The sequence below is a fragment of the Theobroma cacao genome, chromosome 7 (genome assembly GCF_000208745.1).
Source record: "Theobroma cacao cultivar B97-61/B2 chromosome 7, Criollo_cocoa_genome_V2, whole genome shotgun sequence".
Taxonomy (NCBI): Eukaryota; Viridiplantae; Streptophyta; class Magnoliopsida; order Malvales; family Malvaceae; genus Theobroma; species Theobroma cacao.
This window is the reverse complement of record NC_030856.1, coordinates 19079067-19097653: the sequence shown is the minus strand read 5'-3', so window position 1 is coordinate 19097653 and position 18587 is coordinate 19079067.

Sequence of the window (18587 nt, the reverse complement as noted above, 5' to 3'; positions counted from 1 at the left end):
TTATATATGGCATAACAAGCTCACTTAACATAGTGCACTTACATCCGTGCACACAAATATTGGTTTACTCTTACCCCAAATGCTTAAATTTATACACTCCAAGTGAATCACAATCATCACTATTCATTCCAATCAAAGTGCTTCCCTTGTACCATTACTGTATATATTTCTTTATATTGATCGCAATAATGATCCAATATCATCCAATTTCTTCCCATTGACAATTATGGGCTTAACTTTTAACCCCACCAAATGAACAAGTTATTATAGACCAATTAATCCAACTCCACTTTCCTCCATCCTTAATCGAAGGGATTTGTTATTACATTAGCCTTTCATTAGGAGTATTTGCTTAAAATCTTTCCAACAATGGCTCGTGTCTCAAGTTGCATCTCAAAATCCGAAAAACGGCACAACTTATGACTTTTGCATAATGTTAGCAAGAGGTTAGGTTACTAGGAATAGGAGTTCATATAGCCTCCTATTTATGAATTGTGCTACAGTCACAAACAATAAACAAGACTCTACATCAACACCGACAACTCCGCTGACTGATAAAAGAATCCCTAGGACTCGACTAAACCTAGGGCTCTGATACCACCTTTGTCACAGCCCAAATTCTAGGCTATGACTTGAGCATGGGCCCAATGGTCATAGCCCATTAAGCCTAAGCAAGACTATTTATGCAATCCCGATCATTAATCCCAACAATCATTTTTAAAACCATATATTTTAGTTCTGAATGATGAATGTTTCAGTAATAATTTATAGTAATCGAATATTCATATTTGTATTATCTCAAAGTATTGTCATTCATTGCCGTCTCATAAGGCATCATCATCAATCCAACATATACATACTTCATATATAACATGACTCCTAGTACTTTACATTCCATATACATGTACACAGATAAAAGACTATCAACCGTCAACGGAGTGACTTTAAGTGAAGGTACTGCTACTGAGATGCCATAGTACCTACCAAAAAGATAAGCATACGTGGACACTAAATCTAGATCCCAATTGCCTCCAAATCTGAAAACATGAAGTTTAAAAACGTGAGTATAAAACTCAGTGAGTGAACATAAGAAGGGAACAACCAATCGATAGGAAGAATTTGGAAATCATGATGCACTTGTTTCAAAAATAATGCAATTGGTTTAATTTTTTACTAAAAACCCCTCCTTTCAAACTTTGATTAATAACCTCATAGTGTTCCAAAAACCCATGATCAATCCATGAAGTTAAATGGGTGAAAAATATGTCAAAATCAAGCAAGATAGCAAGTAAGGTAGCAAGTTTTTTGCTGTAGTGAGAAATAGTGTCAATTTGCCTATGTTTCTATATTTCTAGAATATATCCCACTTCAGAAGTCCAATTGACCTAATTTTTGAACCATTAGAAAGATAAGAGGCAGGGCTACAACTTTTATGTTTACCACTTTTCCTAGTTTGGACTGGGAAGGTTGTCAAAATCTTCTTCGAAGTGAAAGAACTGCACTAGAACCTGAGAGTTTCTCGTTGCAGTAAGATTTATTCTCGCTGCAGTGAAAATGAATCTCGCTCCAGTGAGAAACAGAGCATTTTTTCTTGAAATGGGTTTTATTACATCAAAAGCCATTTCCTTGTGGAAAAGAAAAGTAATTTATGAGCAATTAACAATGCCAACAAACAACACAATCACAATTATTTTTATAAACTTTCTATAACACACATATCTATGTATGTATATATATATATATATATCCATCATCATGCACACCCTCCCATCATCATCAACTCATATGCACTCCCCACTAGCACATGGTTGGGTCATCATCGGCTTATGCGAACTCCTACTCGCATATAGCCGGGTCGATGTCATTACACAACATTATTCATCAATGCACAACATATATTCGTATATATATGTATATATCAACATAATATTGAGCACATAGGTTCGTCTTTTTACACATTTCACATTTTCACAACATCAAAACGTTTTATCAAGGGCTTGTTCTCGAGCACACATTTTTAAAGAAAAGTTGGAATAAATCATTCAAATGTTTCATACAAATACAATTATTTTTCCCAAAATGATTTTCAAATGCAAGTTCACTCACCGGTCTTGTTGATTCTTTTGCTTGACTCTAACCTCAACTAATGCTCCAAATGGACATCTGAGGCCTTGTTGGAACCTATACACACACAACATCACAACCAACCCAAATTGGCATTAATACACTTTCAAAAGCTATTTCCTAATTCAAGTTTAGCTGGTTATTCCTAACTAGCTCCCAATAACCATTAGGTGGCTATTTGTTTACTCTACTCTAGTCACTCTAAAAATGATTAACAATCTCAATAATAGATTAACTCACCACTCTAATTGTTAACCATTATCAATAACTTGAAAATTAAATCTAATTCATTACTCACCTTTGTGGACTTATAGTTGAACTCCTTTTCAAGAGTTTTCAAGCTACTATGGCAAGTCTCTCTTTCTCTCTCTAAAACTTCCAACTAGTGAGAGAAAGTGATGAACAAAGAATTTTGAAGGCTGTTGAGGTGTAAAAGTGGAAGAACATGAAAAACCCTATAAAGAAGTGGGCAAAAGCATGAAATTTGGACTTTCCATGAGAGATTTATGGAGGAATCAAGGTTTTCCTCCCATGGATAATGAAGAAAACGTGAAATCGAAGAGAAGGGCTGGGATGAAGAAGGAGAAGCTACTGGAGCTTAGATATTTATGCTTCAAGTTAATCCAAATTTCCACTAAAATTACCAAAATGCCCTTAACATGGTGGCTTTGTCTTCCTCCCATCCTTTGTTCAACCTTTTTACTCTTTTGACACCGAAACATAGTCCATAATAGTCTAAAATACTCAGGTTCACGAAAACGTAAAAATTTCAACTCGAGATGAAAAATGACCATTTTACCCCTGCTATGGAAATTATCATTATTTTTTATCTTCTTCATTTATTTTGCCATCATAAAACATCATTCATTCATTCCTTAGGCCTATTTAGACCTTAATAGCATAAAAAAAAAGCCTACTCGTAGGAGCTCACCAAGTGAAATTATGAAATTACCCCTAATTCGCATTTTCAAGTCTACTTCTAGTTACGTGTCTATGGAGATCGAGATTTCACAAGTTCACTTCTGAATTACCCTTTTTAACTCAATATTTAACCTCAATTGGCATCCATAAACTTTATTAGCCACCACATCAAAATATGAGGTACTACAGTAGGACACCCCTAGGTTTGCTAATAGCGTACAAATGATTTACACCATTTTCACAGCTCCCTTAGTGTCTTAGGCACAGCCTTAGATGAAGTAAAATTGAGCAAGTGCTCAGCAGTTTGCATACAATATCCTTAGAACGAGATTAGAAGATTAGCATAAGACATCATTGATCCAACCATTTCTAGAAAAGTTCTATTTCTTCTTTCAGCTACACCATTATGTTAAGGTGTTCACGATGCTGACAGATTGGAAATTATCCCATTGCCTATGAGATATTGTTGAAATTCATCTAATAAATACTCACCACCTTGACTTGATCGAATTTGTTTCAATGGCTTGCCTAGTTGCTTTTCAACTTCGGCTTCAAATTCTCTTTTCAAAGGATTCATTTTTTCTATTCATTAAATACACAGAACCATCTATTGAGTAGTCATCAATAAAAGCTATCAAATATTCATAACCTCTTCGAGCTTGTACGTTCATTGGTCCATGCACATTTATGTGCACCAAGTTTAGAACGTTTAACATTCTATTACCTTTTATCTTGAAGGGCCCTTTAGTCATTTTTGCTTTAATACAAGACTCACATATTGGCAAAAGACCCTTAACCATGTTTGGTAGAGTACCATCCTTTATAAGCCTATTGAGTCTATTATGATTTATATGACTTAAACACAAATGCTAAAGATAATTTTGATTTATGCTAGATTCTTTGACTCTTTTAGTTTTAAATTGAATTGCTTCTACATCATTTGTAGAATAAGTTTTAGGCTTAAGGAAATAAAGATTATATCTTACAATTCTAGAACTAATAAAATCCTTACTCGCTTAAATAGTGAGTGTCTCACTAAAAGAAATTGAATATCTAGACTTTATTAAACAAAAGACAAAAATCAAATTTTTAAAAGTCTTTAGAATGTAATAAACATTTCCAAGATTAATCTATGACCATAAGGAAATTGAAGAATAATGGTTCCTATTACTAATGCTAAAATGAATAAGTCATTTGCCATCCTCATTCAAAATTGCCTTTTTCTCAGTTTTCTCCTTTGTTGAAACCCCTGTAAAGAATTACAAACATGGTTAGTGGCTCCAGAATCTACTATCAAAGTATCCGTAGAATCAACCACTAAATAGACTTCTAACATATTTAGAAAGCCCATGCCTTGTTAACTCTTCTGGATTTCTTCAAGGTAAATCCTACAATTTTACTTCCAATGTCCTTTCACACCACAATGGAAACATTATCCTTTAGTGTTATCTTTTGAAGCAGTTTTTTCTTCATGGGCTATTTTTTTGCTCCCATTAAGCCCTTAGTAGTCTTTTTATTACCAACTATCTTCTTTTACCTTTTGGTTTGGGCTTAGAAGTGGAAACTACATGTGCTTCAGGCTTCGTTTTGCAAATCAAGAACCTCCTCCACATTTTGGAGATCATTGATTAGCCCATTTGGGGTGTAATCCCTAGTGTGCAGTTCATAATCCAATTTGAACTGTGGAAATGATGAATTCAAGCTATGAACGATCATTGATACTTGTGTTTTTGCATCTATCTCAGCATCAAGTAGTTTTGCCTTATTGAGATAAGAGATCACTATCAGCATGTAATCTTTTACTGTCTCTTTGGGTTTTTGCTTGAAGTCCCTAAAAGCATTGATTGCCTTCACCTTAGCAGACCTTGTTTTTGCACCAAACATCTCATGTAAGTGTAACATTATGTTAGCAGCATTACCCATGCCTTCGTGCTACTTTTACAATATACTATTCATGAAGGCCAGTATATAGCATTTAGCTGGCTTGTTTACATCATGCCACTTCTTATAATATTTTATATCATGCAAAGTTGATTAGGGAATTAGTGTTCAGGCTCATGGTTAGAAAGAACCCATGTGATCTTGACATAATTAAGGATGATATTAAGGTTGTTTTTCCATTCAATGTAGTTATCACCATTTAGAGTGCATTTGTTCAGCAAAATTGAAAGTCGATTCATATATGTGCTGCAGATATGTTTCTGAAAATACAATTGAAATTATGTAAGCATACTAGTTATTCATGGACTTTGAACATTTCATGATGCATGTATGCATGATGACAATATATAAAACCCTTTAAATTGTTGTCACGACCAAAAATTTCGAGCCATGATTGGCGCATGGGCCCAATGGACGTAGCCTACTAAGCCCAAGTAAGCCTATTTATATAATCTGTACATCATTCCATCATAAGATGTTAAAGTCACATTTCATAATTTCAATTCAAAATAATGCTAACCATTGCTATCTCTTAGTGGCATTTCCAATCAAATATATACATATTGTCTAAAACGTATATCTTAATAGTTTAAAATGGTTTTGTCTATACACAACAAAAAGGGATACTCGACTTCTAGTAGAGAGACTCGACGAAAGTTTAGCTATTGAATGCCGAGATACCTACCAAGGAAATGAATCTACAAGGACACCTTGACCTAGTTACTGGCTGCCTCTTGATCTGAAAACATGAAGTTGAAAAACGCTGAGTATAAACCCAGTGAGTGAACAAAGGAAGGGAACAAGCAATCGATAAGAAAAGTTAAGAAATCATAATGCACTTATTTTCAAAAACAATGCAATTTAGTTTGGTTCTTATTAAAACCCCTCATTAAACTGTTAATGAGTTAATCCCTTAAGGATGAAAGAACTATACATAACAAAGAATTTGATGAATGAAAGCTTTAGTAATATTCAAGCAAGTCAAATGAAATGACAAGTCCTAGCTGCAGTGGAAAGGCATTCTCGCTACACCGAAATTTAGGCTCAAACTATCAACTGGATGAGGGTTTCTCTCTAAAACCCTTCATTTCAAACTTAATTAAATAAATTCCTTAATGTTGGGAGTCCATGAGCAACTATGGTATTACTGGAATGGAAAATGGGGCAACAACCAAACAAGGTATCATGTAGAACAAAAGGTTTCTCATTGCAGCAAGATTCAAGAGGCATAATAGAAAGTTTCCCGCTGCAGTGAGAATCCATTCTCGTTGTAGCAAAATTCAAGCAGCAAAGCAGAAAGTTTCTCGTTGCAACGAGAATAAGAAGCTTTAGCAACTTTCTCGCTACAGTGAGAATACATTCTTGTTGTAGTGAGAACCAGGCCATTGTAACTCTCAAAACCCGAGAGTTTTTCGTTGTAGCGAGAAACAGGACACCAACAATAAGTTTTCATTCTCTTAAGAAAAAGCCATTTTGCTGCAAAGACAAAATCAACTTGAACATGCTTAGAAATTTCCAAGGTTTAACATGCAAGATTCACATGTATTACAACCATATACCATACTCATGAACTTTCTATAGCACACACACACACATATATATATATATATATATATATATATATATACACATCATCATGCATACCATCCCATTATCTTTAGCTCATGTGCACTCCCTACTCGCACATAACTGACTCATCATCAGCTCATGTGCACTCCCACAGCACACAAAACTGGGTCATCATCAACTCATGTGCACTCCCACACGCACATAGCTGGGTCATCATTACCACACAAAAAGGAACATCCAATGCATATTATATATACCAACATATTGTGATAACATATGAACCTCTTATATGGCATATTTTTCACAAGATAGAAACATTTCACCAAAGGCCTGTTCCCTAGGTATATTTTTATGGAAAAGTTGGATAAAATCATTCAAATGTTTCACCCCAAATACATCTACATTTCCAAAAAAGTTTTGAAATGCAAGTTCACTCACCAGTCTTTATTGATGTTACGGTGGGCTCTAACTTCGACTAAGATTCCGAATGGAGGTGTGGGGTTTTGTTGGAACCTATCACACACACAACATCACCATCAACTCAACTTGGCATTAATACTATTCCAAAGCTATTTTCTAAATTGAGTTCTACTAGTCATTCCTACTAGTTTCCAACTACCATTAAATGGCTATTATTTGCACTGCTCTACTCACACTAAAAATGATTAAACAATCTCAACAATAAAAAACTCACAAATCAAATTACTAGATATTGTCAACAACTAAAAATATCAACTCAATTTCAACACTCACCTTGCTAGATTTGTAATTGGATTCCTCCTCAAGAATTCCCAAACTCTTATAGAGAGTCTTTCTTCCTCTCTCTAAAACACCTATCTAGTGAGAGAAAGTATTGGTTTAAGACTTTGGAGGGTTTTTAAGGTGAAAGAGTAAAAAAGCACAAAGGGCTTGTGAAAAGGTGCACAAAAGCATGAAATTTAAGATTAACTTAAGAGAGTTATGGAAGCTTGAAGAGAACTCCCATGGAGGATGAAGAAACGTGAGAAGGAAGAAGGAAGAAGAAGAAGAAGCTGCTAGAAATGTGAGAAGAAGCTGCTGGAAGATGATATTTATAGCTTAAGCTTATCCAACTCCACTTAAATTACGAAAATGCCCTTAACAAGTTGGCTTGTTCTCCACCAATCCTTGGTGCAATCTTTTTACTCTTTTGACACTAGGACAAGGTCCATAATAGTCTAGAAATACTTGGGTTCACAAAAACTTAAAATTTTGACTCGAGATGAAAAATGACCATTTTGCCTTTACTTTGGAAATCATCATTATTTTTATTTCCTTCGTCATTTTATCCTTATTTTCATCATTCATTTATGCCTTAGGACTACTTAGGCCTTAATAATGTTTGAAAGCATACTTCTAGTGGCTCACTAAAGAAATGACGAAATTAACTTAGCTCGGGTTATCGCGTCTACACCTAGTTATGGGCCTATAGGGGTGGAGGTCTCACAATTGTATTATTATTTTAACAATCATTTACCTTTCTGTAATAAATTAACCAACTATGGGCTGTGAGAATTTACTACCAGGCAAACTAGGACCCTCCCATTTAACTATGTTACCTAGTATCTTCATACTTAACATGGTTACAGAACGCCTTCATTTGGTCCACGAAGTTTACTAACAGAGCTATTGTAGACAGGTTAATAGTAAATTCATGTTGTGTGTAACAACCATTGTTTCATTCTTTTAAGCTCTTGACCTAGTGAGCCTCTATGGGAGGTCTTACTTCATAATCCACCTAAAAGAACTTATGTTTTCGTAGATTCAGTCCGTCATGATCTAGATTTATGCCCACCTATAGGAAGTGACATGTTTCACATGCCAATAGGCCAACAATGGAGACCGTGGACTCTAGGATTGCTAGCATCCTCTCCCACTCAATATTCTTATAGTTAGGGTTTTGATTGACATTTTGCCAAATTTTCTAGATGCATATTTAGAATATCCTAAGTCAAATTATGGGCATCGTTATGTTTCCAACTAAGCGCTTTTAGGATATAACTAAGTCTATATTACCATCTTGTCTAGATGTGATTTATTTTTCTATATTCATTATGTATCTCATAGCGTCAAGCTTTTTTTAAACTAAAATACATAATGTATGCATGGCATTCCTTAAGAATGGTTGGTACCTTAATTCTAGACGACATATTTTCAAACATATAAATAATATCTTATATCATTCATATAGATACATGTAAATACATATAATAATAAGCCACAATAATAGCCATCCTAAAAAAAATTACAACTTGTAATACTCTTCAATCTTGCTTGCTTGGATCATATTCATTTGGTACTCTTTTGATTAATAGCTAAAAAAGATTTTTCTTTACTTTTTAATCCAAGTTGAAAATAATTTAAATTTTGTACAATTAATTAATCTCATTAATTATGACCAAAATAAAAAATTATTTTTTTAATCTAAGACTAAAAATTTGAGTTTATAAAATTATTATTTTTGAAGAAAAATAAAATATTAATTATCAAAAATATTTATTATTTGTTTAAAAAAATGGGACGACACTTGTGTGCTTCCCAACAGCACTTGTGTGCCACCCAGTAGCACACAACAGTGTGCTGGTGTCAAACAACACACTGTGTGCTACCCGACAACAAACAGTAAGGGGTTATGTTGCCCAACAGCATACCCAACCCCTCATTTTTTCTTAATTAAAAAAAATTCTAATAGTGGAAAAATATTTTTCATAAAACCACAATTTTAATGTAAGAAAACCTCTTTTCCTTAAAAAAAAATTGATACAAGATAAACTCTTTTTTCTTAAAAAAATATTTATAACCATAAAAAAAAGAGACCAAATATTACCTAATTACCTTTTTCCTTTTCGCTTTCATCTTCTTTATCCATGGATGCACCAAAATTGTCAAGCCCATCTCTATAATATATTTGCCATATTGTATAGGTACTTGATAGAATGTCTGTATACTTGAATGTCTCAAAAATCGTTAAAAGACGATATGGTACCTAATGGTACAATTAAGTTGAATTAAGCCTCGAACTACTCCAAAAAGAGATTTTAAGATGAAATTGAGAATTTTAAAACCCTAGAATGACTTAATATGGTGATTCAGAGTTCGAGGATTGGTTTGGAATCAAATTAGAATTTTCATGATGTAGGGGCAAAATGGTCATTTTGACACCCAAGGGTAAAATTGGAATTTTACACCACCCAACACTTGTCATGCCTAAGGATTTCATCCATTAACATTTTATGTTATGGATAATTGAGATATTTTTTGTGGTGGAGAAAGAATGCTTAATTATTAAGTTTAAAAAATGGACCAATGGGATGGTGACAAGTGGCAGGTTTTCATTTCTTTATAATTTACATTAAAAAAAAAACTAGCACACACCTTTCTTATTCATTCTTTTGTTCGGCCTCACCAAGGAAATAGGAAAGAAAGAAAGAACAAAACCCTAGTTAGAAAATTCTAGACAAAATTGGTGGATTTCAAGGAATTAAGCAAGTAAAGGTAAAATTTCTTGATTTTAGATTGTGATCTACCTTTCCTATGCATTTTTTTTTTCATTTTCCATGGTTGAGAATCAAGTTTGCATGAAGATACCTTTGCTGGCCAGACATGGGGGGAGGAGTTTTGATCTTGGATTTAGCTAGATTTCATGTTATTCTAGTGCTTTTAGTTGGTTGGTGATGTGTAACATAAAAAGCAAACAAGAAAAATTCATCTTCTTACATCACCCTCATTGGCCGAATCTTCCTTATGGTATGGTGATGGTGGATTTGATTTTATTTCAAGTGATTTGGCTAGGAATTAATGATTTATGGTGTAAAAATCAAGTGTGAAAAACCATAGTGTTTATGCACCCATCATGGTCGAATTTTTCAAGAGAAAATGTTGAGGATGATTTTGCTATAATTCATGTTATCTAGCTTATATTTGATGATTTGGAGTATTGGAAGTGAAATGAATTTATTTGGAATCAATTTGGATGTTTTGGTTAAATCAAAGGTAAAGAGTTCGAATTAGGTCAAAAACTGATCCATTCCGATCACCCTTGAACCAACGTGAATTCCATTTTTAAGTGATTATCCAAACAACCTCATGCATTCATATAAAGAGCCTGAAATAGATTTATAATGATATGACACAATATATTGAATTATTTGTCGTGTGTTGTGTATAGGTGGTGAGTCCTCTAACAAGGGTAAAGACATTGTGCCAGAGGACTAAGAATAGGAGTATTTCGAACTCTCGATATAGTGAGTAACCTTATTATCGTCTTAATTATCTAAAGTATGTTTTAATCCGATTTTGTAATTTTATGGAAAATGTGTTTAAATGAAATGATTTTATAAATTGTTTCGAAATTTAATGATGACATGGAAATGGAGTAATTGGAGACTCCTTGTTGTATTGTAAATTATGTTTTGAATTGAATGGCTTATGATAATGTGGGCATGAATGGCTGGATGGGTATTTGTGTTGAAAATGTATAAACTATTGTTTCCTTGATAGGCTAGATAATGATAAAATTGCCATGTCATGCTGTTGAACTTTTATTGAATTGGTGGGTTATAGATTGGTCACTGCAGTGGTGGGTTCTATGGGCCAGCCTATTAGAGGGGCACGAAATTCGGTTATATTCTTACCTCGATCGGAGGGCACGTAGGGTATCTTTTGGGGTAAAGTTTTGAGTTCACTTCACTCTGAACCACCACGTGAAAGTGAATTCAGCCAATGCCAAGGAACAGTTGTGCTTTTAAACATAAAAATGTGTTTTGTATGTATATGAACTTTTCTTTAACGGCCTTGGAGGTTTCGATTGGATGCCTCTGATCAAGGTATCCCCGAGAATAAGTTTTGGCACGAGCCAAGTTTTTAAGAGATTCATAAGCCTCGTTGTATATTTTGGATGAAATGTAACTAGTTTAGATGATTTGAAATGTGTTTTGATGTTATGAACCATCTTATGATGATCTATTATAATCGTCTCCATTTACTCGGCTTTAGATATTTTAGATGATGTTTGTTTACTCACTAGGTTTATATAAACTCCCCACCCTTCTTTCCACTCATTCCAGGCTCAGGATAGTCAGTAGATAGCTGATTTTGTTGAGGGCTACAATTTGATTTGCATCCTCAAAAACCGAAGGTTCACAGCCTTCGTTACTTTTGGTCATTCGGGGGTCCACACGTCATTGTAAATTAAATTACATTCTCTGGTTATCTGTGTTATTTTATGTACGAATTTATTTTGCTTTTACGCTATAAAAATTATTTACGGATATCTCTATAAAATTTGTTTTATAAGAAAATGGAATATTTTATTCAATATTTTTACTTTATTCTAATAGCTATCATTTCACTTTAAATGAATGTTTTAGACATCTAAACTTATTTTTGGTTATGAAATATGTATCTTTCACTCATATACTATATTTTTAGATGGTTTTGAAATTTTCGAGGAAAATTGACCAAATACCCCTATGAGACGAAAATTATTTTCTTTATTGTTTTGGTTTGGAAATATCTTATAATCTTTTAAACTATGATATTATCAACTGTTGCTCGCAGGGGAGGTGAGAAAATTGATATTAAAGCCTTGCGGGGTTTCGATTGGCATTTTGGGTAATGAATGTTTATTGGAAAATCGCGACGGTTGTCACGGGCTCGAAAAGAGTACCGGGTCATGACAATTTAAGTGGTATCAGAGCTTTTGGTTTTAAAGTTATTTTAAAATTTACAGTGTCAGTGTGGCCTCAAGTTAAGTTAGGTTAGATTGAGTCGAATGCATGCATTTGCATATAGAAACCTACCCGTTCCTATGATGCGAAAATAATTAAGAAATTACTGTTTGATTGCGTATAGGTTTTGAGGTGCGCTAGTTGCACACACCATGTCTAGGAGAGACAATAGTCACGATGCCTCTCATAGTATTAGCGAGGGATCACTAGATTCTACTGCTAGGAGCCTATGGCAACCTGAACCAAGTAGTCCAGAAAGTGCTGATAGTAATGACATTAATGTAAGCATGAGAAATTCCCTTTTGAAAGAGTCAAAGGAATACGCTGAAGAAAGGGGGAAAATAATGATAGCTGAAGGGGATTATCATCCTAGGAAGGTATCTATACCCGTTGTTCGACACTTTCTTCCAGGCTATGGGAGTAATGTAAGGGAACAACAAGAAAAGAATAAGGAGAAAGTAACTGTTTTAAATCACCACCCTAGGAAGGTATCTGTTGTATGAGATTTTCCTCCCGGTTGTGGAAGAAATGTCGCACTTGTGAGTTATAAGGAATGTAAGAGAATACAGCAAGTTTGGATTGAGGAACAAAGGAGAAAATCTCAAGAGGAGGAGGAAGATCCGGAAGAGGATCCTAAAGATACTTAATACCTTTGTTGAAGTTCGTACCACCATAAGTCTAGGCAAGTGTCGTTTAAGGGAAAATGTAATAGTTATCTGTACAAAGAAGTTAATAGTTTGGCTTTTAAAGTGTATGACTAAAATGTATTATAAAGTAGCTGTTTAAGTGACTGGATGTATATGGGAATCTTTTGGTAGGACAGAAGTGGATTAGCATTATGGCTATTAAGGAAAGATATTTATCTTAGTGGCAAGGTTGATCATCTTAGATAATTATTGAAGACTGATGTGGAAAGTCATTAATGATTCAACCAATTACCTTAATTAACAATGAATATATTTTGTAGTACTAGGAAATGGATACCGATTAACGTGATGAACTTTTGGGGTGATAACCCTAGATTTTGATGAGGTATAAAAGACCATTTGAATTGATGATGTTTGTTGAAAATTATTACTTATCATAGTATGTGAGTTTTTGATATGATTCCGAATGCAAAGCAAAATAAAATTCTAGTTTATGGGACAAATTGTATCAGAGAAGATGATTTCCAAGCAAACACATTGAACTAGGGGACTATGTTATAATAAGCGGGTTCAATGTGTTGTAATTGCACAAGATATTGGGAGACAATGTGGTAAGACTAACAATCAATCACAAAGATGTGAAATTGGGAATCTTAATTGTAGTTACAATTCGAAAAGATATGGAAGGGATCAATGAGGCTCTAGACAACACTTTTAGTGATTAATGTGATTAAGTTAAGGATCATAACTTTAAGTATGGAGAGAATTATAAAATGATGCTATAATATTATGAAATGATAATCTGACACAAATATGGTCCATGGGAGGTAAATGATGGAACTTGAGAAAGATAAATTCTTGATTAATAATGATTGCGAGTGTAAGGTGTCACGACCCGGAACCTCCCTCAGGCCCATGACAATCGCCGCGACGTCCCGATTGACACTCATTATCCGGAATGCCAACCGGAACCCTGCAAGGCTTACATATCAGTTTCTTTCCTTTCCTGTGAGCAATCGTTGTTAAATATCGAGTTTTTAGAGAATATACACTATTTTAGATCAAAAACAATCAAAATAAAATTTTCGCCATACAAGGGTATTTTGGTCATTTTTTCTCAAAAATTTTGAAACTGGCTAAAACGTAATATACAAGTACAAAACACATAATTCATATTCAAAACGAGTTTAAAAGTCTAAAATCTTCATTCAAAACGAAATTACGGTTATTTGAATAAAATAAGAAAACAAAAGAAATATTAAGGGAAATATTCTATTTTCTTATAAAACAATATTTATAGAGTTATACATGAATAATTTTTATAGCGTAAAAGCTAAATAAATTTATACATACTGAAATACAATAAGCCAAAATATTTAATTTAATTTACAATAACAAGAGGACCCTCGAATAAACAAAAGTAAAGAGGACTGTGAACCTACGGTTTGGAAAATGCAGATCCAATTGTAGTCCTCAATGAGATCAGCTATTTATAGTCTATACTGAACCTGAAATGGGTGGAAAGAAGGGTGGTGAGATTATAAAATCCCAATGAGTAAACAGACATTATCATAAATATCTAAAGGCGAGTAAAATGGAGGCAAGTTTAAACAACAAATTTCAACCCATTTCATAATGTTTTCAATTTATTTCTTAAACCATAAAATATTTGTAATTTACCAAAACAGTTGTTAAGGCTTATGTCTTTTATTCAAACAAGGCTCAAGCTAAAATTAATCCTCGGGGATACCTTGGCCGAGGCATCTAACCGAGTCCGCCAAGGGTGTCAAAATATTCACACGTGAAACACATTTTTATTTTTAAAACAAGTCGTTCCTTGGCGTTGGCAGAGTTACACATTCACGTGGGGGTTCAACGTGAAGTGAGCTCTAATACTACCCCGGGAGCTACCCTCCTTGCCTCTACAACCAGAGTAACTATATAACTGGGTTTACCCTGCCCCTCTAATAGGCAGTCCACGAAAACTCGTCACTGCAGTGACTAACTCACCAATTTTAATAAAATTTCGACAATATAACGTGACTTTTATTTATTTATCCAACCTGCATAGTAAAAACAACTTACATAAATTTCCCAATGCACTCACAAAATATAGCCATATATACTCATTTCTCGTAAGCCATTCCTAGGAAAATATATATTTTTCAAATCAATTTGCAACCTCCAATTACTCAATTTCGTAATCAATACAATATATTTTTATTTGTCACATTTATGCCTAAAACATCAAAAATCTCGTTTTAATCTCGTTCTCATTTCATAAAATACATAAAGGGTATTTAAAAATAAACTCTAGATAATTTACAGTAATAATAAGTTTACTCACCGTTTGTACAAACTAAAAGCTTTCTAAGCGCCCCAATCACTACTCGTCAGGTACGACTTCTTTGCCTTTTTCGGAAGGCTCTCCTCCTAGACACATTACAAAAATTTACATAATTCATCACATTGATGCTAAATCACTATATAATTAACTTAAATCCTATACTAATGCATGGTATGAAATGCAATAGCCTAAAACGGCTTAAACGCGGTATTAACCTATTTTTGGCACTTTGCACGATAAATTGCTAACGCGCTCCATTTTAGCTCTAAATCATCCCATTCTCTCTCCAACATTTCTAACCATTAAATATCAGCCAATAACCTTCTAAAAACAACAAAATCAGCTCACTCCCTTCCTTGGAAAATTTGGCCGAAAATGAGACATTAGCTCGGTAAATTTTCTACTTTGTTTTTCTATCACATTTAATCATTTTTCATCATTTTCTCTTCATTTCTGTTAGAATAAATTTCCGATCATCATCATTGTACCTCATTGCAGATTCAGCCAAGGGTGGGTATTGTGAAAATTTAATGATTTCTTGCCCAATTTAACTTCTAAACACATTTAACTAACCAAAACTATCTATTTAACTAAAAATCAAAACCTAAAAATTTCAATTTCTCCCCCCTAGAATTTCGTCCAGCCCTTCATATCACTTTTTGATCTCTCTCCTCAAGCATGCTAAATGGAAATAAAGGCATAGGAAAGGTAGAAATCAAGCTAAAATTGAAAAATCTTACCGTTAGACGCGTAAAAGGACGAAATTCGCGATTTCCCCTTTGAATTTTCTTGTTTCTGTTTGGTTTTTCTTTTTTTTCTTCCTTTCCTCTCTATTTCCTCTCTTGTTCTTCCTTATGGCCAACCAGCACTTAAAATGGGGTTTAAATGAGCTGACTTTTTATTAAAATAATATTATTTCATTAAAAAAATACCACGTGTCACTTTCCCATTGGCCCATTTTTAAAATTTCATCCATTTGTTTCAAAATTTTCACCATACACTTGTCCCACATATCCATAGCTTAGATAAAATTCTCAGACTTATCCAAAGTTTTAGTGGAGTAATTTTTGAAATTTACACTTTTGCCCCCGTAAAAGTGAAAAATTACATTTTTGCCCAAAAAATTGAAAAATTGCCCATAGACATATTTTTCATCTCTTATACTCATACCATTCTCCAATTTGTCAAATTTGATCTAAATTCTCTCAAAATCTCAAATTTTGTCCGCGAGTGGCAAAATTACGATTTTGCCCCTACACTCTAAAAATACCAGAATTAAACTTTTTCAGTTCCCATCATTAAATTATACTCCAAATAGTTAATCTTGGTAAAAAATTTCACTCCCTGATCAAATTATTATCTTAGGTGGCAAAATGACGACTTTTGCCCCTGAACATCAAAATTTTCAATTTTACCCCTAATGAACCCTCGAACTCTGAATAATCATTTTTAGTCATTCCTTGACTATAAAATATTAAATTTCATCCTACAATTCCTATTTGAACTAGTTCAAGGTTAAATCAATTTAAGTGTACCGTTAGGTACAATATCGGGTTTCATCTATTCTTAGGTGTTTTTCTAGCGTAATAACATGCTACTCAGTGCATGTATGTCATGACATGTGTTTATAGGGTTAGGTTTTACAATTCTACCCCGCTTAAAATAAAATTTTGACCTCAAAATTTCACTTACCAGATTCGACAAATAGATGCGGGTATTGGTTCCTCATCTGATGCTCTACTTCCCATGTCATTTCCTCCATTCGAGCACTTTTCCACAACACTTTGACCATTGAAATACTCTTGTTCCTTAGTACTTGATCCTTTCGATCCAAGATACTCACAGGTTGCACCTCAAACTTCAAATCGTCATGCAACTTAATCGGTGGTGTCTCTAGAATGTGGGAAGGATCGGGAACATACTTTTTCAACATCGAGACGTGGAAGACATTATGGATCCGATCTAACTTTGAGGGTAATTCAAGTTTGTAAGCCACTGGCCCAATCCTTTCAATGATACGAAAGGGTCCAATATATCTCGGGTTGAGCTTTCCTCTCTTCGCAAATCGAATCACACCTTTCATTATCCAATAAAACACCGTAATTCATCATGATAGTATAATCAATAAGATTTAATACTTCAAAGTATTCAAATTATTACCTTTCCAAGGAGAAACCTTAAGAAAAACTTTATCATCGATCTCAAACTCCAAGTCTTTTCTCCGTTTATCTGCATAGCTCTTCTGCCTATCCTGGGCTACCTTTAGCCTCTCTCGTATAACCTTGATCTTGTCATTAGTTAGATCGATCAATTCCACGTTCACTAACTTCCTTTCACCTACTTCATCCCAACAGAGTGGAGTACGACATTTTCTTCCATATAAAGCTTCGTACGGTGCCGTACCAATGCTAGACTGAAAGCTATTGTTGTAAGCAAATTCCACCAATGGCAAATGTCTGTCCCAACTCTCAATAAAGTCAATGACACAAGCCCATAACATATCGTCCAAGGTCTGGATAGTCCTCTCTGACTAACCATCCATCTGTGGGTGAAAAACAGTGCTAAATTTCAATTTGGTTCTGAGAGCTTCTTAACATTTTGGCCAAAATCAAGAAATGAATCGAGGATCTCGGTCTGACACTATAGAAACGGGAACTCCATGTAGCTTCACAATCTCATCTATATAGAGTTGAGCCAGCTTCTCAATAGAGTATGTACTATGGACATTTAGAAAGTGAGCGAACTTAGTCAATCGATCTACGATCACCCAGATTGCATCCTTTCCCCTCTGTGTCCGCGGTGGTCCCAAAACAAAATCCATGTCACATGTTCCCACTTCCATTCCGAAATTTGTAAAGGTTGAAGAGTACCTGACGGTTTTTGATGCTCCGCCTTGATCTGTTGGCATGTGAGACATTTCGCTACAAACTCTGCTATGTCTCGTTTCATACCCGGCCACCAATAACTTTCTTTAATAGTCCGATACATCTTGGTGCTTCTGAGATGTAAAGCATAGGCAGAAGAATGAGCTTCCTCCAAAATAGCTCGTCTCAACTTATCATCCTTAGGGACACAAATTCGGTCTCTAAGCATCAAAGTACCATCATCGTTGAGTCTAAACTCACTAGTTTCTCCATCTTGCAGCTTTTGAACTTCCTGTTTCAACCAATCATCAGATTTCTGCAATTCTCTGATCTGATTTAACAATGAAGGTCTCACAACGAAACTAGCAAGTAGGGTTCCATCCTCACCATTATTCAACTGGATCCCTAGAGATTTCATCTCAAGTAA